The 27,019-nt window shown below is 33.5% G+C and overlaps 1 protein-coding gene across 11 annotated transcripts in view; it reads right to left on the bottom strand.

Annotated features, from left to right (window-relative positions):
- Positions 1-27,019, bottom strand: part of LOC310898586 (uncharacterized protein) — a 301,122-nt gene that overhangs the window by 58,873 nt on the left and 215,230 nt on the right. For 7 of the 11 annotated variants that reach the window (XR_014583460.1, XR_014583461.1, XR_014583463.1 and 4 more), the window contains 3 exons: positions 18,816-18,902; positions 17,768-17,964; positions 16,183-16,293 (listed from right to left, as the gene is read on the bottom strand). The exons of 3 other annotated variants lie outside the window; for them this stretch is intronic. The gene's annotated coding sequence lies outside the window, so the exon portion shown is untranslated. Of the gene's footprint in view, positions 1-16,182; positions 16,294-16,342; positions 16,484-17,767; positions 17,965-18,815; positions 18,903-27,019 lie in introns of those variants that run through there. One more of the 11 variants, XR_014583465.1, reaches the window with a different exon arrangement.

The raw sequence follows: 27,019 nt of genomic DNA, 5'->3' as shown, positions 1-27,019 counted from the left end.
GTAGAAATAAAAGTTTCCCTATGGATGGCTGTGACAAACTGATAAACTTGTATCACTTATTTTAATTATAGGATTTTAAAACCAACAACAACAAAAAACCACATAATTAGAGAGTCATCTTCATATGCCTTAATAAATTTCTGAGCCAGTCACAACAATTGTTTTTCTTTCATGAGGCAGAATGTTTTTGTTTGTTTGTTCTTAAATCAGAAAATGTAGTGTATTGATGCACAACTTCGTCATGGAAAATATCCACTGGTTTCAAGAATGTTTAATGTAAAAATTTTCTGAAGTTCCGGGAAGAAATATCGCAGTAAAATTCCTAGCAATAGGACACAGCCTGATTCCTGGTGGAAAGCCAGGATCGCTGATGAATATGATGAAACTGAAGTTCAGTTCTTACTTAGAACTATCTCAATATTCAATGTTGAGTTAGTCTCTCAACAAGTTTTGCAGCAGAATTAAACAAATAGCTGAGCCTTCACTGGACCACTGAGAGAAAGGCTGAGTTCATAAACCCAGTGGTGAGGTTATTCACTTAGGCTGTGGAAGAAGCAATACCTTGTCTGGACCACTTGTAGTCAGGCAGAATAAAGAATTACTGTTTCATTCTTCTGCATCATAGGTGACTGCTCAGGCTACCAGCAAAATGACTTTAAGTTTATCTGTCTCTTTTCTCAGAATAATTTCAACATGGAAGTATTTTGAACATTCAAAATACAAAACAGTTTATGGACTAGAAAAATCTAGTCCCTTAAAAATTTGATGTGCCTTCCTCCCACCCCCAATTGTTTGCATTTTTTTAGTTTATCAGCAGTGAGCAGAGTTATACTGTCAAAAATTGAGTTCTCAGCTGTAACCATACAGGAAGTTTCATAACATGTATTTAACTTTATCTTGCATGTTTGCTAGCAAAAAAAAAGCAGCATTTATAAAATCCATACTGGAAACAAGAAAGGGGGAAAGGAAAAGCGATTGGTTTCATAATAAAATGGATTTAAGCTAACCCTGTAAGAAGCCTCATTTTTAATGATTATTTTTTGTACCATTTTAGAGATTAGGACTAAATGCAAGTTTTTAGGCAGGATTATATATAAAGCTGACAAACTCACAAAACTAGCCTAATCAGAACTGTTAGCATTAAAAATAAGTACTCCACAAACACAACCACATACAAGTCAAGCCTCTGGCAAAACATAATAACAACCTCAATGCAGTAAGAATAAGAAAATAGATCACAAAAAGAAGGAAAATAGAAGGAAATTGTTTATGTGGAAGGAGAAACTGGCCACACACCCATGTATAATTTTAAATACCACCAAAATAGTATGTATTTTTAAGTCTACCTTGCATTATATTACAAAATTAAATGAAATAGAATTAAAAAATAGATTTTAACTATAAGACTTGCATTCTAGGGTTGTTTTTATTTGGTATATTGTAATTTCTACATAGAAATAATACTCTTAGAAAAGCTGAAATAAATCAGGTAAGGGTTTTGGTTACTCTTCTGGATTTAATTTAAGCAATCATGCATAGATGATATACCCAGCAACCATAGATGATATACCCAGTATGCATCTGTCATGAAGCAGCATCACAACCTGAGAAGACATCACAATAGCCAAAATCTCCATTCAAGAGTGCATGCCCACTGGATTCTTTACTATCTTATTTCTTAGTACTTCCTTTTAGTAATTAGTACTTTGAAATTTAAATCTACTTTACCAATTTTTAAAAGCTAAAGCAGCTCATTGTTTAAAAAGACAGTAATAATAATTAAAAAAAAATCCCAGCCAAACTAAATGGAAAATCTTGCTCAACATTCTATTAATATAGAAGGAAGAAAAATGAGCTGTTACCATGAAAGGGACTCGTCTTCCCATTCCAAAGTGTTTCTACATACCAGTAGCTTTGAGTCTGTCAACAAGTCAGCTACTGTCATGCTAAATCAGAAGGTATAAAGTTTTTTTTTAGATTATTATTATACTATGGTTCTTCAGTTATTAGAACAATGATCAGTTGAGAAATATTTTGTCAACCAAGCGTGATTTTGTCTCTAGACTAGCTGTATTGACAGCCAAAAAAGGAGTAGTATCTTTTGAAAGATGGAAGAAACAGAGGGTTTTTCATAGCTATGCTAGGTGGAACTTCAGAAATTACCGCTTTTACTTTCTATAATGCAATCTTATTTTTAATCTAAATATATAATACAAATATCTGCAGTAGTCTTTGGCTCTCCAGTACTCGATATTCTTTGTCCTTCAGTGGATGATACTGAATTGCCAGCCTGTTTGGAGGATTGCATTATTTAGGTGTGCAACTCACAGCTACCTATATCAAGTTTAGAAAACAAACTTTAGACACTGAGTTTTGAAAATAACACTTTTGTTGAAATTAATGCAAGGGCAACAATAAAACCATTTAATAGCCCTCTGGCCATTAAACATGCAGCATATCAAATTACACAAATGACTGCTCAGGTCTTTCAGTAAACAAAATATATGAAACTCCCTGAAATGACAACTGTTTTCTTGTTATATATTTTCTTTTGCATTTACAAGATCCTGGAGTTACCAAGATGCATCTCCTTTCCCAGAATAAGCCTAGACACCAGTAGGGGAACTCGAACTCTGGGAACTCTACAACTTTATGCTGACCATTTTAAGATAAGAGTCAAGGGAATCCGCTACTTGTTATCTGCAGTAAAGTGTGAATAGATTTATGGCATTGGCCTTATGAGAAATAATGGCACACTAGGAAATCAGTGATATGATTTTGCAAGGTGCTAAGGCTGCTGGACCGAGACCAGAAAAGCACTTCATTATGAATGGAGCTTAAAGTCAGGGTAGTTTGTTAGGCAAACATTTACTTAAAAGCTAGGTTTTCCTACAGATTTCTTGGCTAGATTCAAAGGTATTCAACTCCCACTTAGATATCAAAAAAGATCATATATTTATTAACCTGAGCAGTAATTCTAATAGGAAATTCTCATGAGGAACATTAGCATGTTTGAAAAGGCCAAGTCACTGAAAATAAAGCAGGATTTTAAAAAGTCTGTAAATCTTCAAACCATGTGACTGTGTACTAGGAAAAAAAAAAAGATTTCTGAAGTGTCCTACAGAAAACAGAGAGAATAAGATGGGAGATTGCAAATAAATAACATCATAAAAATTTCTTCTTACAAAAGGACCTGTACACATAGGTGCTTCTCTCCAAAAAAAAGAGAGATGGGGGAAAGGAAAGGAAGGAAGGGATAGACCCTTACTTAAATCATAGGACCTTGTGTATATACGTAAATTCAACTTCTTGAAACCATGAAATTGTTTCTAATTCAGAGGTATCTCAAGGGGTTATTTCACTGTAAGTTTTTATAGAATTAACTTTGTTAGGTCAAATAAATATATGAATAGTATTAAATAATTTTATATCTTAAATCCGATTTAAGCAATGATAACAAAACATTTCTATTCAGATGTGAGCAAAATTCAATGAAAATACTTTGCTATTTTGTTTTAACAATTTGTACTAAATGCCTGAATAAAAAAGAAAAAAAGCTCCAGTACTTTTCCAGTCTGTTTATGGTTCAATATTTTCCAACAGTACTGTTTCAGTAGCTTAAAGAAGTAAACCCTGATTACATACACTGTAATATTTAATTACAAATTATGTCTACTCACAAATGAACCAAAGTTAATACGTTTACTGTTTCACATGAGCTGAAACAGTGTCAGATCAGTTTTGTTCCTTCTGATTTTTGCCTTTGACTGCAGAATTATTACAAACTGCCTCGAGGCATAACTTTCCTTTTAATAACATGCAGAAAATACAAACCTTCAAGTGTAGTTATTGTTCAGTATTATGTAGTAGAAGAGAAGCAGCAAGCGGTTATTAAATTGTCAGACATGAGAATGTGCACAAATCATAACAAAGCTCAAATTCTCTGCACCAGCCAAAGTTTACAACTTCAGGATAAGTTCCAGGAGACAAACATCTAAACGTCATGGACCTTACTGACAGCCATCTGCGTGCATGAACTCGCACGCAAAATAACAATAACAAAGGAAATCAAGAAAGATACAATGTGATCTATGATAACATGCAGTTCCAAACATACCTCCACAATGGGAAAAGAAAATTAGCGTTGGACCGCGGAAAAAAAAAGAATAGTTCATTTGCCTGATAAGATTAACCAATTAAAACAACTCTTCAGAAAGGGACCTGTTCTTGAAAGGCATTAGAACAGTTTTTACACATACATGAAAGGAAATTGTTATCTGAAACAGAACTTTTGAGTGCTATAGACATAAACATCCATATGTCACAACTCTTAATATGCGAAGGAGTTAGTTTCTAAGCAATTCTTTAAGTCAGCCTGAGTAGTTTTGAATAAATTATCACTATTCAAAATAAATAAAACTGACAGAGACTGGCTTAAGGGCAGTGATGGAAACAGGGTTTGCCCTAAGGGAAGTCTAACATACAGTAATGAATTTATGGGCTATGGTCTACACATGCGATGATAGCTACCCAGTTGGCTTATATTACCCCCAGAGATAATGATGCACAAACTTTGAACAAAGTGATCTCTCAACAGGGAACAGTTAAAATATGCTTTTAGATTTCGATTTCATTAATCTGAACAAACAAGTTCTGTTTATTATTTTCAGTAGACATATAAAATTAATTTCTTAATGCAGGCAGCCACTTATTTATACCTTGCTTATAATCAAGATGCCAAATAATGAATATTCAAGTGTTTTTAGCTCTCTCCACTTCTTCTGTATTTTAAGTTAATAGTAGTACACTGTGCAGTACCTACAAATACCAGTAAAGTACTCATGAATATTCGAAATATTTATGACTGTGGGCTACATGTAAAAAATAAATAAAAACAAGTAATTTTCACAGTTTACCCAAATGTATCCACTTATTTCTATGCATGACTTACAGTGTAGACTCTTCCTGTAAAGAAAAATTGCAGCTTACAGAAAAATACAGATACATGCTGGCATGATGACAACGCTGAAGCAGGAAAGACTTAGGAAGTTTAGGGATAATGAAGAAACACTTAGCTCACATGGGGTTATTCATATGCTTATCATCAGTGAGTTATATAGGAAAGAAGGGTTTTATTCAACGTCCACTAGTTAATTATCTAAACCCAACAGTAATTATAATTGGCTAGAAAGGAACTGGATGTTACAGATGATGTAAAATAGAGCCCTCTCCCTGCATCTGAGCAACAAGCAAGGAAAAAAGGACTTAGAGAGAGATTATGCAGAATTTGAACTATTTTGATGATAAACTTCATTAATAAAAGATCTTTTTTGTATGCATTGCCAGATTTCCCCAGCCATCACTATGAATAGTAAAATGAACCACAATTTTCCTTTAAGGCCTTGCATATTTTTTTTTATTATTATTTTTTCCAGTTTCTCACTGGTTAAGAAACTGCATGGTAAAGTGATTATGATTCTTTTTTCTAATTTTGTGATGAATAATTGTGTGCCTACAACCATATGGAAGAAAAAATTACATATGTGGTTAGACTTTCACTCTCAATAAAGCTGTCAGCCTGCCTCACAAAGGTCACATCACTGATAGAAAACATCAGACAGCAGAGGAAGTCATTGCACACAGTAGTCATCTCATCAAAATAATGACACAAACCACAATATGCCCATTTCATAGCTGTTATCCATTATTACATGTATTTAAGTTCTGTTGGCCACCAGCCAGTTTTCTTCCTTACTACATTTTCACAGGCATGACTGAGAAAAAGTAAACTTTTATCTCTCTTTAATATTTTCTATTTCTTATCAGGGAGATATTCCCCATGTAAATTGCCGTTTAATCAGGAAAATACCTGTATGAGCAGAGTAGATTTTTCCCAAGCCTAGAGAATATACAACTCTTTAGTTTAATGCAGCAGGTCCTACAGCAGTAGGACTACTGAACCCATTCCAACACACTTAGAAAAACTACAAAAATTGAATATCCCTAGCAACTAGATTTTACCAAATCACGTTCAAGAGAACTACTGTGACTCTTTTACTACAGACCTCAATCATAAGTTTCTCTGTTTTGTGCAAGGTCCATCTTTCTCAGTACCTAAACCCAGAAATCTTACAGATATGAGCAGTGGAAGCTAGACCAAAATTAAAAGCTTTCCAAGCACCATCTTCTCTTGTTATAGTCTAGTAAAATGCAGCTATTGCTGTCTAATCAAATAAGGATTTCAATATGTTCCAGTGACTGCCCGTGTCCTCTACTGGCAAACAAAAAAACGTTTTCACATACCCATATTACATTTCCTTATTTAAATATGTACACATCCAAATCCCACAAACAATGCATACTTTGGTATGCAAAGAGATTACTTTCTGCATGAATTATAAGGAAGAATAAGCAAAAAGTTGTCTATATAAAAGTGAACACAACACAGAGTTAAAGAAATCATACATTTTACCTATTCAGTTCTATTTTAATACTACTTTTCATGTACTTAATGAAGGACATTCAAAACTGGGTTATATCTAATTACTGTAACATTCTGTTACCCTTGGAACTGTCATTTTAAGGTAAAAGCTTGTACCAGAAAACTCCAGGAAAACGGTTTGTCAGTTTAGTAAAACCATCTCTGTCTCTTTTTTGCCATGTATGTGACACAAAAGCTTTGCCTCTTAAGCATCTCTGTCAGCATTGGTGAACTTGTGAAAATACAGAGGTTGCAAAGGTTTGATATATCACCCCACTCTTCTAATTTACGTACAATCTGGTGCACACTTGTCTATCCTTTCTACTGTTTCATCTTTAAATTAGAGTATCTACAGTAGGAGTTCACAAAGAAAGGCTAAAGAGGTAAATACAACTGAAGAAAGGTAATGACAATCTTCACTTAAAAGGGACAGAAGATGTACTAGGTAAATAAACAGGGAATTAAGATGGAAGCAAAAATAATAAAGTGCAAATTTAGACTGTACTTCAGACACCTTTTCCCAAACTATGATATATTGAAATGTATAATGGTCTGCTCAACCTGACTGATAATTTATCATTGCTTTAGTTGTGAGATGAGAGCACAGAAAAATTATATCAAGTGTTTCTGAAAATATTGGTGGTGGCGAAAGGGGGGCGGAAGAAGGTGGGGTATATATATGCTTACACACACACATGTATGGAGAAAGAGAGAGAGTTATCTAAGCTCTAAATGGATAACTATAATTGCAGTTTTAATTACAAGATATGAAGTCTTAATGCATCTGTCAACTTCAAATAGCTTCAATTTCCAGGCTTCCTGTATGAGTCTCCTAGACTGAAAAGCATCAAAAGAAGGTACTGGGCAAACTGTACCACTTATTTGCCAGAAATTAGTAAATTAATATGAAGATAAAACCTTCCTATGAATAACATGACACTCATTCTCATTCTCCACATTTTGCATCTGTATCCCTCTCCACCCATCACTTGATTGAAATTCCTTCTCCTGCTTCCTTCTTAGTTTCAACTGTCTTCAGAAAATTCCCTGATCTAACAAATGAAGTACGCATTAAATGAATGTTCATTTGTGCCTCCAATAAACCATATGTTTCATGGAGAAGTTTGAATATGAAAAAGTGACTGACAGTAACAAATCTCTACATAACTTGCGTAAGTATTGACTGCTTATGATATTTTTCTCTGTTGCATGATCTTTAAACAGAAAGTAGCAATTTCAACAACAACCCTTTTCTTTCTTTTCCTTTTTCTTTATCTTTTTCTATTTTATATTTTCATTGAATGAATCCTAGGCAGTTCAGCAATTTGTAAGCATCTGGTTTGTGACTACACTACTTTTCTGATAACCTAAAATCATATCTCAAGGTAATTTTAGCCCCAGGACAATACAAATGCAGAGACTCCAGACTTTGAACATTCACTTAAAAATGTGAAAAATTGACTCTTGTAGGTGAAAGATGTCAGACTCAGTGGAAGAACAATAAGAAAAATGACAAAGAATTTCCACGCAACTGTGACTGTTTACATCACCCAGTGAGAATTAGACAGTGTTCATTTTTCTTTTCTAACACCTTTCTTCACAGGACCAGTCTTCCTATCATGAATCATAACCAGCCTAAACTATCCAGTCTGAAGCATTTAGAGATGTTCACTTTACTGAAGAAGAAAGGGAGCTTTGTTAACAAAAACAAACAAATAACAGCAACAACAACACAAGGAAAAAGCATTTGGAGGCAAGTATTTTAGAAGGCTTTGTAAACATATACGTGAATGCAGTCATTGCTACTACTATGCAAAGAAATGAGAAGAAACTGGAGTCAATTTTTTCAATAGCATCTACTGACAGTGCCACAAAGTAGAGGCAAAAACGTTTCAGAGATGTTAAGAGATATAAAAACATAAAAGGAATTAAATAGGTGAAATACTTGAGGATCCCGTAAAATAACTACACAGCATATGAAATAATAATATAAAACTTAATGTGATCAAATGTGTTTTTAGTTTATCACAGTTCTTGCAAAATGCCCAACCATGCATTGGTTGAGCCTATTGTGATAAAGTCTAAATCCATTTCTAATAATTATAAAAATTACAATAACATATCAAACAAGTTTGTATTAGTTTTAAAAACAAACAAAAAATCTTAATCTTTTCCATTTAGACAGTTGCATTGGGAAATTTAATTACCATGATATTTAAATACCACTTTATTGTGAAATCAATGATATCTCTCATTCCTGGGAAGTGCATGAAATTTCTTATAAAAAAAGACGGAGAGCGACTCTTTGTTCAATCAGATAACGACAGGAGCAAGAGGGAATGGTTTTAAACTAAACGAAGGGAGATTTAGTTTGGAGGTTAGGAGGAAATCCTTCACTCAGAGGGTGGTAAGGCACAGGAACATGTTGCCCAGAGAGGTTGTGGGTGCCTCATCCCTGGAGGTGTTCAAGACCAGGTTAGATGAGGCCCTGAGAAACCTGATCTAGTGGGTGGCGTCCTTGCCTATGGCAGCAGGGTTGGAACTAGATGATATCTAAGGTCCCTTCTAACCAGAGCCATCCCATGATTAAAGAAACATTTTCAAAAGTGAAAGTGACATTGACACGTGCATCCTGCTGCAAGGTATCTCAGGTAGTTTTAGAACAGAAAACATTTTGTTCTCCTTCACTTCCAAAAATTGCTGAATATTTAATGTCTTTATTGCTGATCTTTTTAACACAGAAGTTGATGAAACCAACAGCACCTAACATTTTGCAACAACTGTACCTTGCTTCCCATCTCTCCACATATCAAATTTAACAGTATTACAACATGGGTGAGTCTTCTATGGGCAGAACAGAAGTGTTTTGGCTATTTCTGGCAAGCATTCTCACACACTGTGGTGAGCCACCCCAGATATAAGGTTCTGCTAGAAAAAGCACAAGCCTGGTAGGAATTCCAAGCTAATTTCATTAGCTAAAGATTTTGAATGTTCTTATTTTTCTGTTCAGAGAAACCCAACTTAAAATGATCATTTAATGCATAACCTAGTCTACACATGTTAAAAAATAGTGAAAGTCACTAGATTTCTGCAATAAGATCAAGAAAAGACAAAAACTTCATTATTTTATCCCAAAATATTACTAGCTCCTGTTCTGTTTAATGTACCCTTGTGCAGATTATACAGGGCTTTACTCTTGTGAGTAGCTACACATGCACTCAGCTCCATGTTATTGGGATGAGGTCAATGGTTGGTTAAAAAAGACCCTTTGTGACTTTTTTGTGAAGCCAATGTGATAGAATCTGAAATTGCTTCACTGTGTAAAAAGATCAGAATAAGGAAGCTAACAGTATTATTCAATCTTTGGGTCAACACAGCTCTGGTAAATTGTATTCTCCAAAGATTTCATGTAACATAACAGCATGATATGCCCTGAGGTAGTCTGAGCTGTCATCCTGAACAACTAAAAGTATGACACTGCCTCGTTGTATCGAACTTCACCTGACCCATGTGAAATTTAGGACATATTTTGTATCTGTCATGCATTAGAAGACTAGCATTAGAAACGGTTCAATTCAAAGATTAAAACCAAATAACGTGTGTGGGTGTGCTGCCGATTGCAAAGTTTTGAAGGACGCAAGTATTAAAATTATTAGGGGCATGTGTCATGAGCAACCGTATAAGTCCTTCCAAACTATCATGCAAAAATTCTCTGGAAAGAAATTAAATAACACCAGGGAAAAAGGATGTTATTTATTTCTCATTAATCTAACAAAGAAACAGGATTAAATTTTATAACAGTTTAAAGTGTCATACCGCTTTTATGACTCCATACAGACTTTTCCAGTAAGGATTACACAGTGTTGTAAAATAAAGTGGGAATGCCACAATAAGAGTGAATACTTTGGACCAGAGTCCATACTTACATGAACAGGTGCAGGCATTCACAATGTATCTTGTTTTGGTCAGATATAATTAGGTTAGGCTAGAACAGACAGAAGCTGTGTTTAATCATGAGTATAGCATAAAATGTCCCTAAAGCAAAAAGAATTGACTTAGTGGCTAATGGCTCTGTTCTGTCAGTCACTAACATGGGTCCAATCAATATTGAGTTACATTATATAATTAGGTTCATATCAAACTTCTTTCAACATATATTCTGTGTACTATTTCATAATAAAAATGTAAATGACCAACATTTACTCTATTCACATATATTGTCCAATTCTTCTGAATATTCAAATTTTGCTAAAGCAATTGCTTTCATAACATTGTATAGAATGAAACAAAATATCAAATTGAGATTAACATAGATAAATGGTTAAAAGGCTATGCAAGGATGGACTAAAAGATTTTAATGACAGAATATTTGAGTGACATTATTTATGAAAATAATACGAAGCACTGTGTATGCTACTTACAAAATCTGTAGCATGTAATATGTTTGTTACATACTACAATTTAAAATAATTTATATAAGACTGATAAGATATTTATATCAACAAGCAGCAGAAATATCTTTTGTCAATTTAATTTAAAGGTATTGGATGGCAATCTGCAGATGGATACATGCAGACTAGAAATTAAGAACTGTTAGAGACTCATCTGAGCTAATACATTAAACAAAAAACAAGTTTGCTACTGGGAACAGAGAAAAGTATGGAAAGCCATCTGTGACAATTTAACTGAAATATGAACAGAAATCTAACTTAGGTAAGGAATCCAAGAAGTATTCAGGACAGATTTAATCCAGAGCAGATGTGATTATTTATTTATTTATTTTAAGGAAAAGTTAAAATGAACTAATTCTTGAAATTAATAACAACAATGTAACGATAGTTTTGTCTTGTTTTTCTGGACACATCAAAACTATTCTGCCCAGACTGAGGTTTCAAATTGTAAATTAACATCAAAATATGTCACTTTTTCATAATAAATATACTTACTATATTTTGATTTTTTTAAAAATAAATGAATACATACATTGTGCATGTTTATAAATATATGATTATGCCTTGTATATGGAGAAATAATTCCAAATTTCAAAACAATCCTCAGAAAATTTAAGAAAAAATAATTGAGATGTCAAAATTAACAAGATCCAATATTAATACATATAAAAGTAAAGAATAAATTTTAAACATTAACCGGGAGTTATAATTTGAAGTTAAAACTGGGAAATGACTGCTCCAGGTTATTTCACTGCATCTCAAATGACTTCAACACCAAACTGTATAAATGATTTATATTAAATAATCGTAGTTTGATAGCAAACTAACTAGTTTTATACCTATGTAGCTCACTTAGAATTGCGACACTTTTCAATAACAATGTAGTTGAAATTATGCAGTATTAAACCAAAACAATTAGAATTGTTATGCCTTTTCATTTTCCCCCACTGGAATTTCCCCCACTAGAATTGATGGAATCAAGATGAATTGCTAGAATTCGGGCATGATGCCTAATCTCTCTCTCTCTGTATATATATATACATATATATATATACACATCATTGTAACTGGATCCGTTGGCTGGACTCAAAGATTGAGATAAGGCTTGTCCTTGGAATTAGCTAATTTGGCATAGAATATCTTTCATAAATGTACTTTTAAAAAGCACTAAAAAAAAAGTAATCATTGTAGAATTTTAGAAATAATAAAAGAAAACAGTGAAGAGGAACACATACATTAATATTAAGCAATAGTTTTAAAAGTCTATGTCAAAAAATGTTCCTTACACATTCAGAAAGCTGATTGCACACACATGAATTATTGCTTCTCTTACCTGTGCTCAGCATCTACCTCCAAACTGCAATTTTTAACATGGCACTTTATGCCCATTATAATCACTACCATGGAAGGATCAGCTGACTTTCTTAGAAGAGTTGGATTAATAAACGCATTTTTGATTTCCACTAGGAACAACGTGAGCTCCATGTTTTAGAGAAACACCTGTCTTTATTTGAAAATTACTCTGAACCACATCATGCGTACCATGGTAGTCTCAGACTAGCATTCTTATTGTTATTAGTATTATTAAAAGTGAACTGGCCTTCTGCCCAGTTAAATGGCTCATGCAAACCCTAGCAAAGTAAGCTAGGGCATATTTAAAAGGTTTACAGACAGACATTACTGGTAAAAGACAGATTGACCACTTTAGTTGCTGTCATTCACAGCCTGCTGTAATTATGTAAATTATCATTGATTTCCCTTAATGTTAATACACTAGTCTGAACTGTGACAACTGATGGCTCTGACTCATGATCAGCATCAGACCAAACAGTAGCAGCTGAAGTGGATGCCACTCCCCTTGGTAGTGCTACAAAATTGTCTTGCACTTTACCATGCAAGACAAACCGTTAAAAAGTACTTCTCTGAAGATCTGCATAAACATACTGAAAACAAAAACAGGTATTTATTGCCAGTTTGAGCATGACAGATACTGTGCAGCTGGGATCTCAGAGCTAGCTCTGTATTACTGTACACTAACTCACCATTCTTTTGACTAAGAGCAACTTTCCATCCCAAAACACTAGATGTACAAAGAAACAAATTCCTCCTGGTATATGACCATTAAATCTTTCTGTGCTCATATAATATAAACAGAAATAAGTTTGTAAACTAGATTCAGATGTTTAACAAACCGTCTCACAAAGGAAAATGCATTTTTAAAAAGCTAGTGAAAAGGAGATAAGAATAATGCAATTTCCAACTCTCTCACAACTTTCACATTGAGAAATGCCCTCTGATTTCAGCCTCTTCATCTAGTTGTCCTACAGGGCCTACATTAATTCCAGACCTACAGCTTACAGACAACAAGGTACTTTTAAAGCGTTAATATTTGTTATTGATGAAAGTGGTTAAAGGAAACTTCATTAGAGATCAATTTATATAATAATAAATTCCTCTTAAAAATCAACAAGAAAAATGATTGATGATTCAGGTTTTATGACAGAAAATGAAAAAAAAGTAAAAACATAATTTTATGAAATATTCAAAAAATGGTTAGACTTCCCCTGAAAAGAAGTCTGTATGAACATCAGGACAAAATAAATTTTCCAAGGGAGACGTAAATGAAGAGCAGGTACATTGATCCAAGTAAACAGTATCTACTGCACTCCCATTATCCACAGAGCAATTCATCTCATAGCACAAGTCAATTGAGTTGGTCAAGCACAATTTGCACTTGCTAAATTCATGCTGGCTAATTCCAGTGGGAAATATAACACAAAAACAGAATAGTGGAAGCTATAGATTTTGTCGGTGGTTGTGTTAAGTTCATGCGACAGCATTTCATGTGTCGTTTCAATGTGAATGTAGACTTGTCTTCAAGAACGCCTCAAAAAGCTTCAAAGTATTATGACAAACCCTAACAACTATGATATAATAGAAAATTATAAAACCCAATGAAAAATAGTTCATTAGGTTCAGCCATAAAATAGAGAAAATAATTATTCTTGAAGGTTGCAGAAGTTGCTTCATAGTAAGTTTGAAAATGTGCATTAGATGAAGTTATTAGAAACAAATTAGACAAGAAAGCAAAGCTCTACAATACAGGATTGCCATTCCCTATCCCCTCTGTGTTTAAGTGCTACTATCCATATAAAAATGAGAATTTTCATACAGATGGATTGTTATTGCATACTAAGAGAATAGAGCTTATCATTTATCATTTGTGAATATCCTAGCTTTAAATTTTAGGAGGTGAAATATATTAACTTCTATGAGGAAGGAATTCACGTCTTTTTTTTTTTAATGGTAGTAAATCATTTAAATGAGATGAATACTTTTAATGAACTGGACCCATTTTCTAGTACATCATCTGCTTAGCAACATCATCTGCTTAGCGATGTTTTTGTTTCAGTAGCTTTAGTGATTGCAGCACAGAGACAATTAAAGAAAAAAAAAACAGCATGCTCATAGGCCTGCTATTAAAAAATAAAATTCTACACCAGCTAATATCATTTTCTTAATGGTTCGGTTACCTCACAGATTTATTCTTAGTTCTCAGGGATATCCTAGATTTCTCTGACTTGGTTATCCCTACAATATTCCTTTGAATTTCCTTTAGTAAAAGAATGATAAAGCCCAGCTGAAAGCTTTTAAGTTTTCTAGAAAAGAACACTATGAAACTAATATATTTCTCTGAAATCTTTGACTTAACATTTGCAATCCATATTTAGTATTCTAAAACTAACTTGTGAAAAAAAAAACCACTAACATTTAAAGCTAACACTGCTGTCCTTTTTCTGAACCAATTTTTTGTTCTTATTTACATATATATCAATTCACAACAATTGAGCTGTCATTTAATACTTTTATTAATGTATTGCTTTTAAGTCAGTCAATTAGTCTGAAAACCATTTTAATTTTGAATGATTTACTTTTTATTGCCCTATTCTCATCATCGAGAAATGTCCATATTAGTAATAATGAATGTGAAGAGCTATAGTAAGTAGGCAAAGCTGAATAAGTATTCTGTATGTTAACATCTTGTTTTTAAAGGACAAAAAACATCTGGCAAACAGAAGATGGGCTTTTATCAAAATATTTATGTTTTTATCATATAAATTATTGAAAAGATTGTGTGTAATTTGATTGACAGAAATGCACATTCTCTTTCAAGTAAATTCTAGCCTGAGTCTCCAAGGAAATGTCTCATACAATAACCAAAGATGTTCTGCTTCATTCTGATTTACTAAGTGATATACAGAAAGAAGAGGTTCTTTACAGCATGACGAACTAGGTTTAAACTTTTCACTCAAACCCAAGCTAAGGGAGTTTGTCTATATCTGCAGCTACTACAGGTCAACAGCACTTCTGGGGTATTTTCACCTAATTACTCCACAAACACGGAAGCTCATCTATCAACAGTCCCTTTCAACACTTGCTTTTCTAGGTAGTGTTTCTGGAAAAACACCTTTCCAAATAGTCATTGCACTAGAAGAGGCACTCAGCACATGGCAAAGAATAAACACATTTGGCAAAGATATGACTACAGTTTATACAAGTGGTGGGAACAAGGGTTTTCATAATACAGGTCAAGTAACCTTTGTCAAAACAGCAAGTCTGGGCAAAAAGATCAGGATGTGCTTTGGCACTGGCACAAGAGAGTTCAGGTGCCCACTTGTGTCAGTGTGGCACCTGTTGGTTTAGTTCTCTGTCAGTAAAACTTGTGTCTTTTTTCTCCTTTAAGACCTTCTGATCAACATCTCCTCACTGCAGATTTGATAACGCAATCTGAAATCTGCATACAAAACATTAATCACAGTGCATTTACTCCAGTGAAGTGAAATTCTGTTCTGTGCTTTTAAGACAAACAAAAATAAAACAAGCAGAAAGTCTCTGGCAACTTAAATAGTTGAGAGCATCTTGATTATTTTTGAGTAGATAATTTGTTAAAAATGAAATGTACTTCATAAGAGGCAGAAGAAAAGGAAAAGAACATTCCAATCAAAATTCAGGAGCATATTCCTTTCAACCCAAAAGCTTTTATCACACACCTGTGCTTTTATAAACAGTGTCAGCAAAACAAACTTTGCCAACAAATACGATTTCCTTATAAATATGTATTACTCAGTTCTGAATTTTTGTTTTATATTTACAATTATTTTAACCCTCTACAAACACACCAAGCAGCAGAGAGAGTCTAATAGCAGTCACCTTAATGGCAAAAAAAAAGTAATTCAAACATCCACTGACCTTTGGAGAGAAGCTGGCTGCAGCTCTCACATGTCATGATTTCAGGCATGGCTATGGTAATTGTGGGAGACACTAAGTATTTTATGAAATGATAGGTTTTGCACATTAATCCTTAAATGAGAACAGAGGTAAGATATAAAAAACAGCATTAATAACAACATCTTTTCTCTGAAGGTATCCAACAGATCTTAATAAACTTTGATGATTTATTGACCTGTTTTTATAAATGAGTGAACAAACAAAGGCTGTGCTGTAGATAAATGGCCCAAGGACACACAGGAGCTTGTAAGCAGGGCAGAGACTAAAACAAAAACAACAACAAAAAATCTCCTTATTCACTCCTTCGTTCTTTAAGCAGATTATCTTCTGAGTAAAGAGCATTAAGACAATTCTTGCCCTCGTCTTCCACTTCAAACAGTTTGAGTATTTTGATTTGTGAGAAATATGAGGTAGAAGGTGGCTAAGCTATTACCACATTCCGAAATTAAATAATTGCCACAAGTACATATGATCATATACCCTCTTCATATGAGCACTTACAGCAGAGAAGCATTCTGTGATCTGATGAGCAATAGTGTGATCTGATTACACAGTGTAATAGTGTAGTGTAGTGTAGCAACAGAGGACATATACTGCAAGATGAATATGAAAAAAGACATATATATCTTATAATTATATTACCATATATGTCATGTGCTACATGTAAATAGTCTCTATGTATGAATTGACTGATCTTAATCAGCAAGCATATCAGTGAGATAGTCCCTTCAAATTTCAAACTAAGGAGCAAAAAATCTGTTTTGAATTAATCTGCAAAACCACTGTAAATTAATTCGAGTTAGAAGGGTCATCCCTCATATCAAAAATATGTCTTTTTACTCTATTGCATCACAGGATAATTCAGAGTAATGATTAAATGCGAGAAGTTTTCAGCTAATTAATTGTGTTGTTTCTAAAGGTTCACAAGGGCAGGAGAGATTAATTGATATATTATTCAACAATGCTGCTATTGCTAATTAAATTTTTCATTAACATCTTATGAGAATGGAAGATATCCGGTTCTTCTTACTGCTATCTCATATGCTCACTGATAAAAGTGATAATATAAATTTGTGTCTGTATTTCTCTGTTCCTAATAGTTGTAAGATCCTTGTAGACCCTTTTTGCTCTTCTTTCATCGTACTGAAAATATGAGGATTATGGACAATGGAAAGATTTATTAAAAAAACGACTCCCTCTTTCTTTGAAAGGAAAACATATTTCCAGTTTTGCAAACGTTTCCGTTGACTTCAGGGAGGTTTTTGAGATTTCTGGCAGGTGGATTCTCTTTAATCCTGAGTTTAGCTCCCACTGATGTTCCTTCTCTTTCCTGATTATTGCTGTCTTCTGTTTCAACTCATTAATTTAATGGATTGAATACAAAAAAAAACCATCCAAATCAGATTATTGGTGTGGCAGACAATTGTTAACCAAACAGATGGCCCTGAAGTGCAGAGAAGCTCAGAGAACAAAGAGAGCTCTAGGAATCTCTGATTAATAGCTGTGTCCTATATTCTGGTAGAAAAAGGTTTTGGAGACTATTTACCTGTATTGATTCCTTTTTCCCACTGAGATGAGCTTGCATCTCGTTCCCTGAATTCTCACATCTGCAGCAACGTTCCTACAAGTGTTCTTACAGCACGTTCCGTCGTTCATCACTAAAGGTGATGTCCCCCAGTTATTTTACACTATTGTTAAGTTATTGTTTTTAGAAAGCCATGGGAACGTTCATAGAAAAGTAAACTGAAATAAGAATTTGGAAAAAAGAAAGAAGAGAAAAAAAACATTTCAAAAAGTAGATGTGAAATATCTCAAAAGATTTAGAAAAATGAAATCTTTGTCTGTACTTGTAGATAGTAAGACAGTAACTACAGCACAAATACAAGTAATAGAAAGTTGCCAAAAATAATGGCCTAGGTCAATGTGATTGTGGGAAAAACAACTTCAAATTGCGAGAAATAACTGTGCAAATGCCCATTTCGAAACGGAACATGCTAAGCTATCAGCGTAGAAAAATGATCTTTGACTTACTGCAAGCATCCCAAGGGAGCTTAAGTACCTTTACTTCAATAGTAAGATAAAATACTACTATTCATCTTAGAATAACAGTGTTCACCTGGCAAGGATAATTTTTTGAGCAGATATCTCAAATAAGTATAAAGATACATTTAGATATTTGTTATTTGCAGATACATATAAAAAGCTTGAAAAATAAAAGCCAAGCAAAAAAAAAAGGAAAAAAGAAAAAGAAAAGAAAATCCATATAGAAATATATTTCCAGAAATTCCAGAATGTGAAATTACTGAACTTAATTCACTTAAATCTATGGAAATTAAATATCTATTGTCTTGATATTATCTGTAGGAAACTAAAAAAAAAATTAAAATAAAAATAAAATGTCGAGAATTGCCAAAACAGATTCCAAAGACAGAGAAAATAATTATTTAAGCTACTCTTTGGCTCGGTGTTGAAACAAGAGCAAGAATGAAGTGTTTTTGACAAGGTTATTAATGCATGAAATAGTTTTGCTTCCCCAAATATATATTTCATACAAAAAACCCTCTAAGTATTTCATATTTTCCTTGTACACTCACCTGGGAGAGAAAGCTAATCTTTGCTTATTTCAAATACAGGAGTCTGCCAAGACTTTCTTGGGTAAGCTTCAGAAGCAAAGCAGTATTCTCAAAGAAAAAGAAAAATCAAGCTGTTTATTGAAAAAACATTTCTTCTGGAAATTACTGAGCATATTGCTAAATATGAGGATCAAAGCAATCAAGTTGACAGAAAATTAAAATAAAGATTTATAAAACATTTGCTAAATTAGTAAGCTTTGTGCAGCATAATGTTGGGCTTTTTCCTATTAAGATTAAAAATTGCATAGTTTGCATTTCACTGTATCATCATTGCAAAACACAGACATATAAAATTTCAGGAATAAAAGGAGTTTGCATTTTGCATTTTTCAAGAACTTACACCTAAACATTTTATACAATGTTTATACATTTTTGATTGCCATCTAGTTCAACTACTGAATTGTTCATATAAACCTCTACATACAGGTGAATAACACAAAAATACTTTTCTGGGTATTGGTAGCGTTTATTATATACTAGAAATATATTACCATGAAAAACAAGAGCCACTGCTTACGATTTCACTCCATTCATTAACAGGAATATTAACCTAAAAGATGACCTGATTCACTGACTGGTGATATACCAGTCCATAGCTATATTACAATCTTAAATATATCCAACACCAAAATTATTAGGCTTCATTATTACTGCAATACTGCTTACACCCACAATAACAGCCTAAACTTATTTGCCCCTACATTGCTCTGCTATTTCTTCTTATTGTTGAGATTATTTTGCTATTTCTAATACTATGCCTTTCTTCTCTCTATGAACTGGGCTGGGGCCATCTGCAAAGCAAGTCAGCTCCCATGATGAGAGATCAAGGAAACTCAAGCTGGGTTTTGCTCCTGTTATTTTCCCTCCTCTTTCTCCTTGAACGTGTGGTATAGAGCTTGTGACTGTGAACGCACACGCATATACTTCACCACCTTTTATCCACCTTCTTTCCCTACACCAAGAAATTGTTTTTCCCAGGAAACAAAAAACACTTGATAATAGTGAAAGACCATCCTTGACATTTACTGGTGTCCTTAACCATATCTTTTCTGCAAAGGCATCTGGGAATTTCTAGCATTCATTAACAGGAATATTAACCAAAAAGATGACCTGATTCACTGACTGGTGATATACCAGTCCGTAGCTATATTACGATTTTACATGTCTACGCTAATCTTAATTTCCTAATCCTCCAAGATGGTTAAATTTTTTCCTCTCTGCTTTTAGTAATCTTGTTTTCTGCACAAAAAAAAAGAGACTATCCCAAGTTGATGATCATTTGGATCTCTCAAAATTAATCAGTAATTAATTGGAAAAAAAAATAATTTCTAAAAGAAATTAGATGACTATTGATGAACATAACATATAAGCAATGCAGAATTTTCTACTAAAAATGAAATCTCCTTTCTCGGGGCTTGCAGTTATACTAGATTTTTCTCCAGGAATGCAAAGTACTTGAGTAGATGGTGCAATCCTTAAGGCTACGTATTTTACGAAATTTGGGGGAGTAAATAAATAAATAAATCTACTTGACCCATTCTGTTTGGAGAGTATCAGTAGGTTTAGAGAGATCAATTTTATTTAGATTTGTCTTTGAAAAGTAGTTTTTATGATAACCTAATCCAAGTGTTTTTATAAAATGTGTAACACATTTAACTTGTTAACAATGCAGAAATTGTTTTACCTACATGTATTGAACCTGGTTGGCAATCTGCATGCAATAAGTTGGAAATGAGAAGACAGGGCTTTTTTTTTTTTTTTTAATCAGTGAGGCTCAAGTTTTATATGAGTACCACATTACAAATAATGTTGCATCTATACTTTTCACTGCAGACTGTTAAATCAGGAAAACTTAACTTTTGTCAGGTCCGCAAAAGTGATAATTACAAAAACAAACCACTACCCTCACAAATTTTCTGAGCTCTGAAGAACACAAGAAAACCTCTCTGAAAGGGAGGAGAGGAGGAAAAAAAATGAACACCAGCAATCTGAATCATTATTCAAGATTTGAACACCTCTTTTAATCCATAAAACTGTCTAAATGGTTTCATTAAGATAGACCCCATCCTTCTGCCATTACTTCTAACTGATTTGCTTTAAGCTGGCTCTTTCCTAAGCATTGAATCAGTACAATTCATGAATATCATAAATTAGCTGTCCTGTAACTTCAGAGTTCGTTTAATGTTTCTGTACCAGAGTTATTTAAAAACAGCATTACATGGTCATGTTGAGTAATTAAAGCATCAAGATTCATAATTAAAATGATTTATTCTAATTTCCCCTGCCCCTATCCTCTCCATATATCTTGGCAAGTTTGAAATAATCTGTCCCTGTTCAAAAGCACCCTAACCTGAAATAAATAGGTGAGCTAAAGCAGCAGCAGTAATTTTCATTTACAGAAAAAGTTAATGGTAGCTGTAATTGTAACTATTAAGTGATTTCATTAGTAATAAAATTGTCTCCATTTTATTATGCAAACAAATTGGCCTGGTAGGAGATTGAGCTTTTGTGTTACATAGCTGATTTTTGTATTAAATATTCATTTTACTCTATTTTTAACAAGATTACACAAAAATTACTGCAGTGTATTAGCCACCTACCTTGTTTCCTTGAACACCATTGACTTTGAAACTGCAAACTCTGATACGTAGATCAGATGCTAAAACTCTCTCATATTCTTAACTTCAGTGTTACAAACACATACACCCATATCTTTCATATCCCATTCCATACCTAATAGTGTACCTTTCTTATGTTGTCACCTTCTGTTTTCTCTATACATGGTGCAAATACAAATATCTTCATGTGAAATGCATGTTTGGATGCCATTGTTGTGAATATGTGTATTATATATTTTATATCTAAATTTTACAGATATCATACAAAATATAAGTATATATATGTGTGTATATAATAGGTCCATTGAAGATTTAAATTTGCATTCTCTAAGTTCTTCCATTAAAATAATGAAAAACTGATTTGAACTCTCGCACTTTAAATGGTAATATCATCTATCAAAGTTTAACAAATACAAAATAGGAATATTAGAAAACACAGATGTGCTCTATATCTCAAACCACAAATTCTTGTCATCTTTTAAGAAAATTTACTTTCTATTGATTACCTAACTTTACACACACAGGCACAATTAATAACTACATAGAGTTATTTCATTCACACTTGTGGTGTATTTTTTTTTTAATTCATATATACTAATAATTTTGTTGCAAAACTAAATTGCTCATCCCCTTGTTGTTTGTTCTCAGTCTCATGCTGTTCTATGGCTTAAGCCTCCAATTATAGCATCATAAAACTAAAGCTGTATGAATGAAAATGTGCAATTTATTGCTTTACTATTTTCAGAGTGAGGACAGCATCCATCATTTTTTACCACAGCAGAGGATACATTTAATATTTGAAACCATGTTATTTTACAGTACTCTTATGATCAGTTACACTTGTAAGTGGCATTCTTTCTGCTGAATTACATTTATGTTGTTTAACTGTAAAGATCTTTAAAAACTCTTAAAAAAAATGCATTGCAGGATGCAATGATAAACAGGAAATACTACACTAAGAACGAAAATGGCTTTAAAAATATGATAAAAACATATACTTTTAGTCAGTTACCTTACTTCAGCTAAAATCTTCACTTTTTGTTGAAGGGATTTTTTTCCCCCATCCTCCTTCCCCACATTATCAGTAGCACAGATTCTATCTTTCATCCATGCTGCTGCTTCCTGTTTGCCAGTAACATTCATCTGCAATACATCTCGATTAGAGGAAGTATCTGTCTACGTCTTCCTCATAGAAAGGATGCCCACATCCCGAACTTCAGCTGCCTGCATAACTTTCAAAGATTTAAGTCCCAAGCTATTACACAAACCTTTTCTGTTTCTGCTGCACTTCGCTGCTATATCAGAACTTTTCTAAAGAAAAACAAGCTTCAATGTTGCTTAATAACATTGTCTAAGATTTTTTTTAATCACCTTGTGTAAAGTATTTCCATATACTCCAAATATATCTCCCAGAAAGCATATTTTTTTGCATCTAAGTACACATTTTAAGTGTAAGAAAGCATTTTGATTCAAGGAGATATTGTCAAGTCTACTTAAACAATAAATGCAGTCATGGGTTCATCTACTTGGTCATTTTAAGGTTATTTAAGCCTGAAGTTGTGCACCAGCTCATCAAACCTCTCCGAATCTCACTCTCTCAGCATTATCAAGGCATGCAAAGTGCCATTATCAGGGAGCCCTCCCTGAGCATTCCAGAAACCGTACACAGTACAAAAAGATGTCAGTACTAACCACAACCAGTCAGTTTTAGCACACTCCGTTACTACAAAGTACTACTACTGTGGTTCTTTGCCTCACGTGCAGGTCCACAAGAGTAAAATCACTTGAGAAAAGTAAAGATACTGATCACGTTAGATCTAGTTCCCCTTACAAATAAAAATTAAAAAAAGCCTGTTACATTAAAGCTTCGTATGTTCTAAACATAACATTTTTATGAAAGGCTATTTACATATATACCTTTCATGATTAAATTCTATTAGAAGCAAAATTTTAAATAGAAAATATTACTCAGAATTTGACAAATATCAGTGCTTTGTTACGCAGTGCTAGGATTCAGAGGAACTCTTGTTTTCTCTCTCAAATCTCAGAGTCTTACTATGTCCTCAAAGATCGCCTTCAAGTAGTTAATTAGTTTTGTCAGTCAACTGTCTCAAATTGGATTACCAATTTCTTATTTTTTTTTTAATTTTAATTTTAAATCTCAGATCCTTCTGACTGAAATAGTGGGGGAAAGACACAGTAACATTGTGTGGTTAGCTGTGGGCATAAAAATACAGTAAAATTAGAGCACAGAAAAGATTTCCAGGGTTTCTTTTAATGTGCATATCTGAACAATATTAAAGGATCAAAGTTCTATCATTCCATTTTTAATATTTTTTTTACCCCATTTAAGATTAAATACTCCACCATTCTCTGAATACACTAGAAAGCCATACAGAAGTTTCTCATTAATCGTATTGATAAAAGGTTTCTAAAGAATTTGTTAAGATACTTGATAAAACATAATAAATTTCTTTAGAAAGTTAGTGGGAGTTGATAAAAAATATTTATAAAATATCTAAGTGAACATGAATATATTCAATTGTTATTAATTTTAAGCAGATATCAATTAAATTATTATCGTATTGCATTTGCTGCCAGTAGAAGCAATTTAAGTGATTTTCAGCCAGCTACATTTCTTTACAAACCACACACACACAGACCCAAAAAAAAGTCTGTCTTCACATCTCCATTTGGTAGAATGATACACCTGAGCCAATATATTATGAAAAATGTTCATGCATGCAAACTTCGTAGTACATTTAAATTAAGCCTTCAATCACTGTTTTGAAATCCATCATTCTTTTGCCTAGAAACTTATTGATACTTTGAACAACTGTGTTCAATTCCTTTTTTTTTTTTCTCCCCAGAATAAAAGGAAAAAATAGTTTATTTGGGGGAAACAATGTTTATTTTAGAGAATCAACATCCAATAGTCAGATTAAATCCTGAGATATAAACATGATGGATGTGTACCCTTGATAGTCTCAGAAAATTTCGCATAGTAAATACAAGCCTAATGCAAGCCCTTGTGTTTCAAATCAGAGAAAAAAGTGCTGGCTACTTCTGTGTTTAATCTTAAGCAAGAAGTGATTTCTGTGACTCACTCTATTTTATCTACAAGTGAAGTGTAGAGGCTTCCCTATCTGCCAACAGCTTATATAGGGGGAAAAAAAAAAGTTTTCATAGAAAAAATATAGATAGAAGTTATGCAACTCCAAAACTGTACAAGAAACATCACGAACTTCAAAGACTGAAAGAAAACCTGGCTTAGACAGGTAAACTACAGGTAAATTCATTTGCAGTTCTGAAGAACACTAGCATTTTTCTTTATGAGATGAACTTATTCATAGATCTTTTTTTTTCCTGTTGCTAAATAACATTTACTAAATAACATTTTCTGTGTAACACAACCCTTGGTAAAGACAAAGAAAATCAGACATTTTTTTTTAAATTCTTTAAGATTTCAAATGAGGTTGAAATAAAGCAGAAAGAAAGAAAGATGAAATCCCCTTTCATAAACTCTTAGCATCCATGGTTCTCTTTAATCTTTCATTTGTTCACTTTTCAAGAACTCATGGGTATCTAACTCATTTCAATGGGCATAGCCCTTCTGAATTCTCCAGCAGGGACCAGACGACAAGTTATTTGGAAATATTTAACTGGTAAATGACACAAACATTAAAACTTATAATAATCTGAAAACGTTCCTTGTTATACTTCAAAATAACTGTTTTCTGTTAATAACCTGTGATATCTGACTCAAAGACAGCTATTGAAAAACTGGCTTATCCTTTTTATCTTAGTGACAGGTTTATCACTTCCAAACAGTTACTCTGCTAGAGTAGTGACTTTCATAATTTTCTGAACTTAAAAGAAAGTATTTGCTCTGGACAAGAATTTTATTATGCCATTAATCATAATAAATTTGGAATTATATAAACCAATGAGTTTCACCACATAAAAAAAATCTCTTAACTGTGTTGCTACTGTACATCTGCATAAGGAGAATATACCACCTTTCAGGAACAACAGGAAAATGTACACAATAAAATAATAAAAATGTTGGCTTGCATTAAAAGTAAGGAGAAAGTTATTGGCTTTCCATGCAAAAGCTGAATCTGTTTGAGCAGTGACACTGACGCAATCGTCTGAACAGTATACAAAGCCATTTAAAATTTTTTTCATCTTAGAGTCTGTAATTCAAGAAATCCCACTCAAGTTCAGATCTTTCCAGAACCTGCCTTTCAGGACATTCAGCAAAACTTCACTGAAGTAATTTGGGCCACATCGCTTGCTGAACATGTTTTATTCTACTGACCTGAATCATAGTACTGGCTGAAATGCGTTGCAACAATCCAGAGCAATCCAGATAGTCAGAGGAAATTCATCAAGAAAATTCATTTCCATGGTTTTCAATAGCCTGAATCTTAATCAATTCATTAGCATTAATTAAATCCTTAATGCTTTTCAAGCACTTATGTACTACCTGGGGACCAATGGACTCAGCAATGACTATACTTCAACAATGGACCATTTCTTCCAGCAGCTGGCAACACAGACATCTGGCTTTACTCTGCCTTTCAGATCTGGACCAGACCCATCAACAGGGTAATGCCTGTGCCTTATAGGTGCTCATTCTGCAGGACAGTCATAGCAAGTTGAACATCCATCAGCATGAGCTGACAACATTGGTCAGCATGAGTAACCAAGCACTGGTCACACTATTTGTGCGCTCACTTTCTCAGTAATTGGTCATGCAATGTTTTTTGGAAAATGCACTTAGTCATCTGTAATCATGAGTGACAATTACCTTCATAACTGACAGATCTGAAATAGGCACTTATTTTTGTCTAACAGTCACTTATGTGCCATGGAAGTAAACCTGGGTGGTAACTGAGATCCATATCCTTATAAAATCACAGAATGGTACAGGTTGGAAGTGACCTCTTAATTTATTCAGCAACGAAGGAAGCTCAGAAAAAAAAAGAAGTAAAATATTACATGAAGTACAACACTGAAAGGTGTTTCTCACAAACATTGTTTCCCTCTCTGACGTTTCACACTGTGAAACTTTACTACATCTTTTATTTCCCACTTGGAATAAAATGCAAGCAACTGGGAAAACATTCTTCTCTATTTCTCTGAAGAGTTTATAGAATGTACCAAAAAACCTGAGTTTCGGCAAAATTACCCAAAGCCCGTCTCCCTTTTCCCCTCACCCTGAACCTGAAATTCCCATTCAGATTTTACTTTTGGTGCTTGTTGTTGTTAGTTTTATATTGTTGTTAGCTTTAGTGCTGCTAACCCTGTTAACATTCAGCCTGCAGAAACCCAGACACAGCAGGTAGTACTTATCCCCTAAGCTTCCTTTCATGCTGCACAAAACAAGGTTCATTTTTTACTTAAAACAATTCATTAAAGCATATAAAATCTCATTGTGTAGTTTAATGTATTTTATCAGCGTACATCATCTTTAAGTATTCAAATTGTGCCATAGAAGGCTTTCAAGAGAACATTTACAATTATCCTACTTTGAGGCATATG

This window comes from Anser anser, assembly GCF_964211835.1.
Source record: "Anser anser genome assembly, chromosome: 4".
Classification (NCBI taxonomy): domain Eukaryota; kingdom Metazoa; phylum Chordata; class Aves; order Anseriformes; family Anatidae; genus Anser; species Anser anser.
The sequence above is the reverse complement of the archived record's forward strand: the minus strand, read 5'-3'. Positions and strand labels throughout refer to the sequence as shown.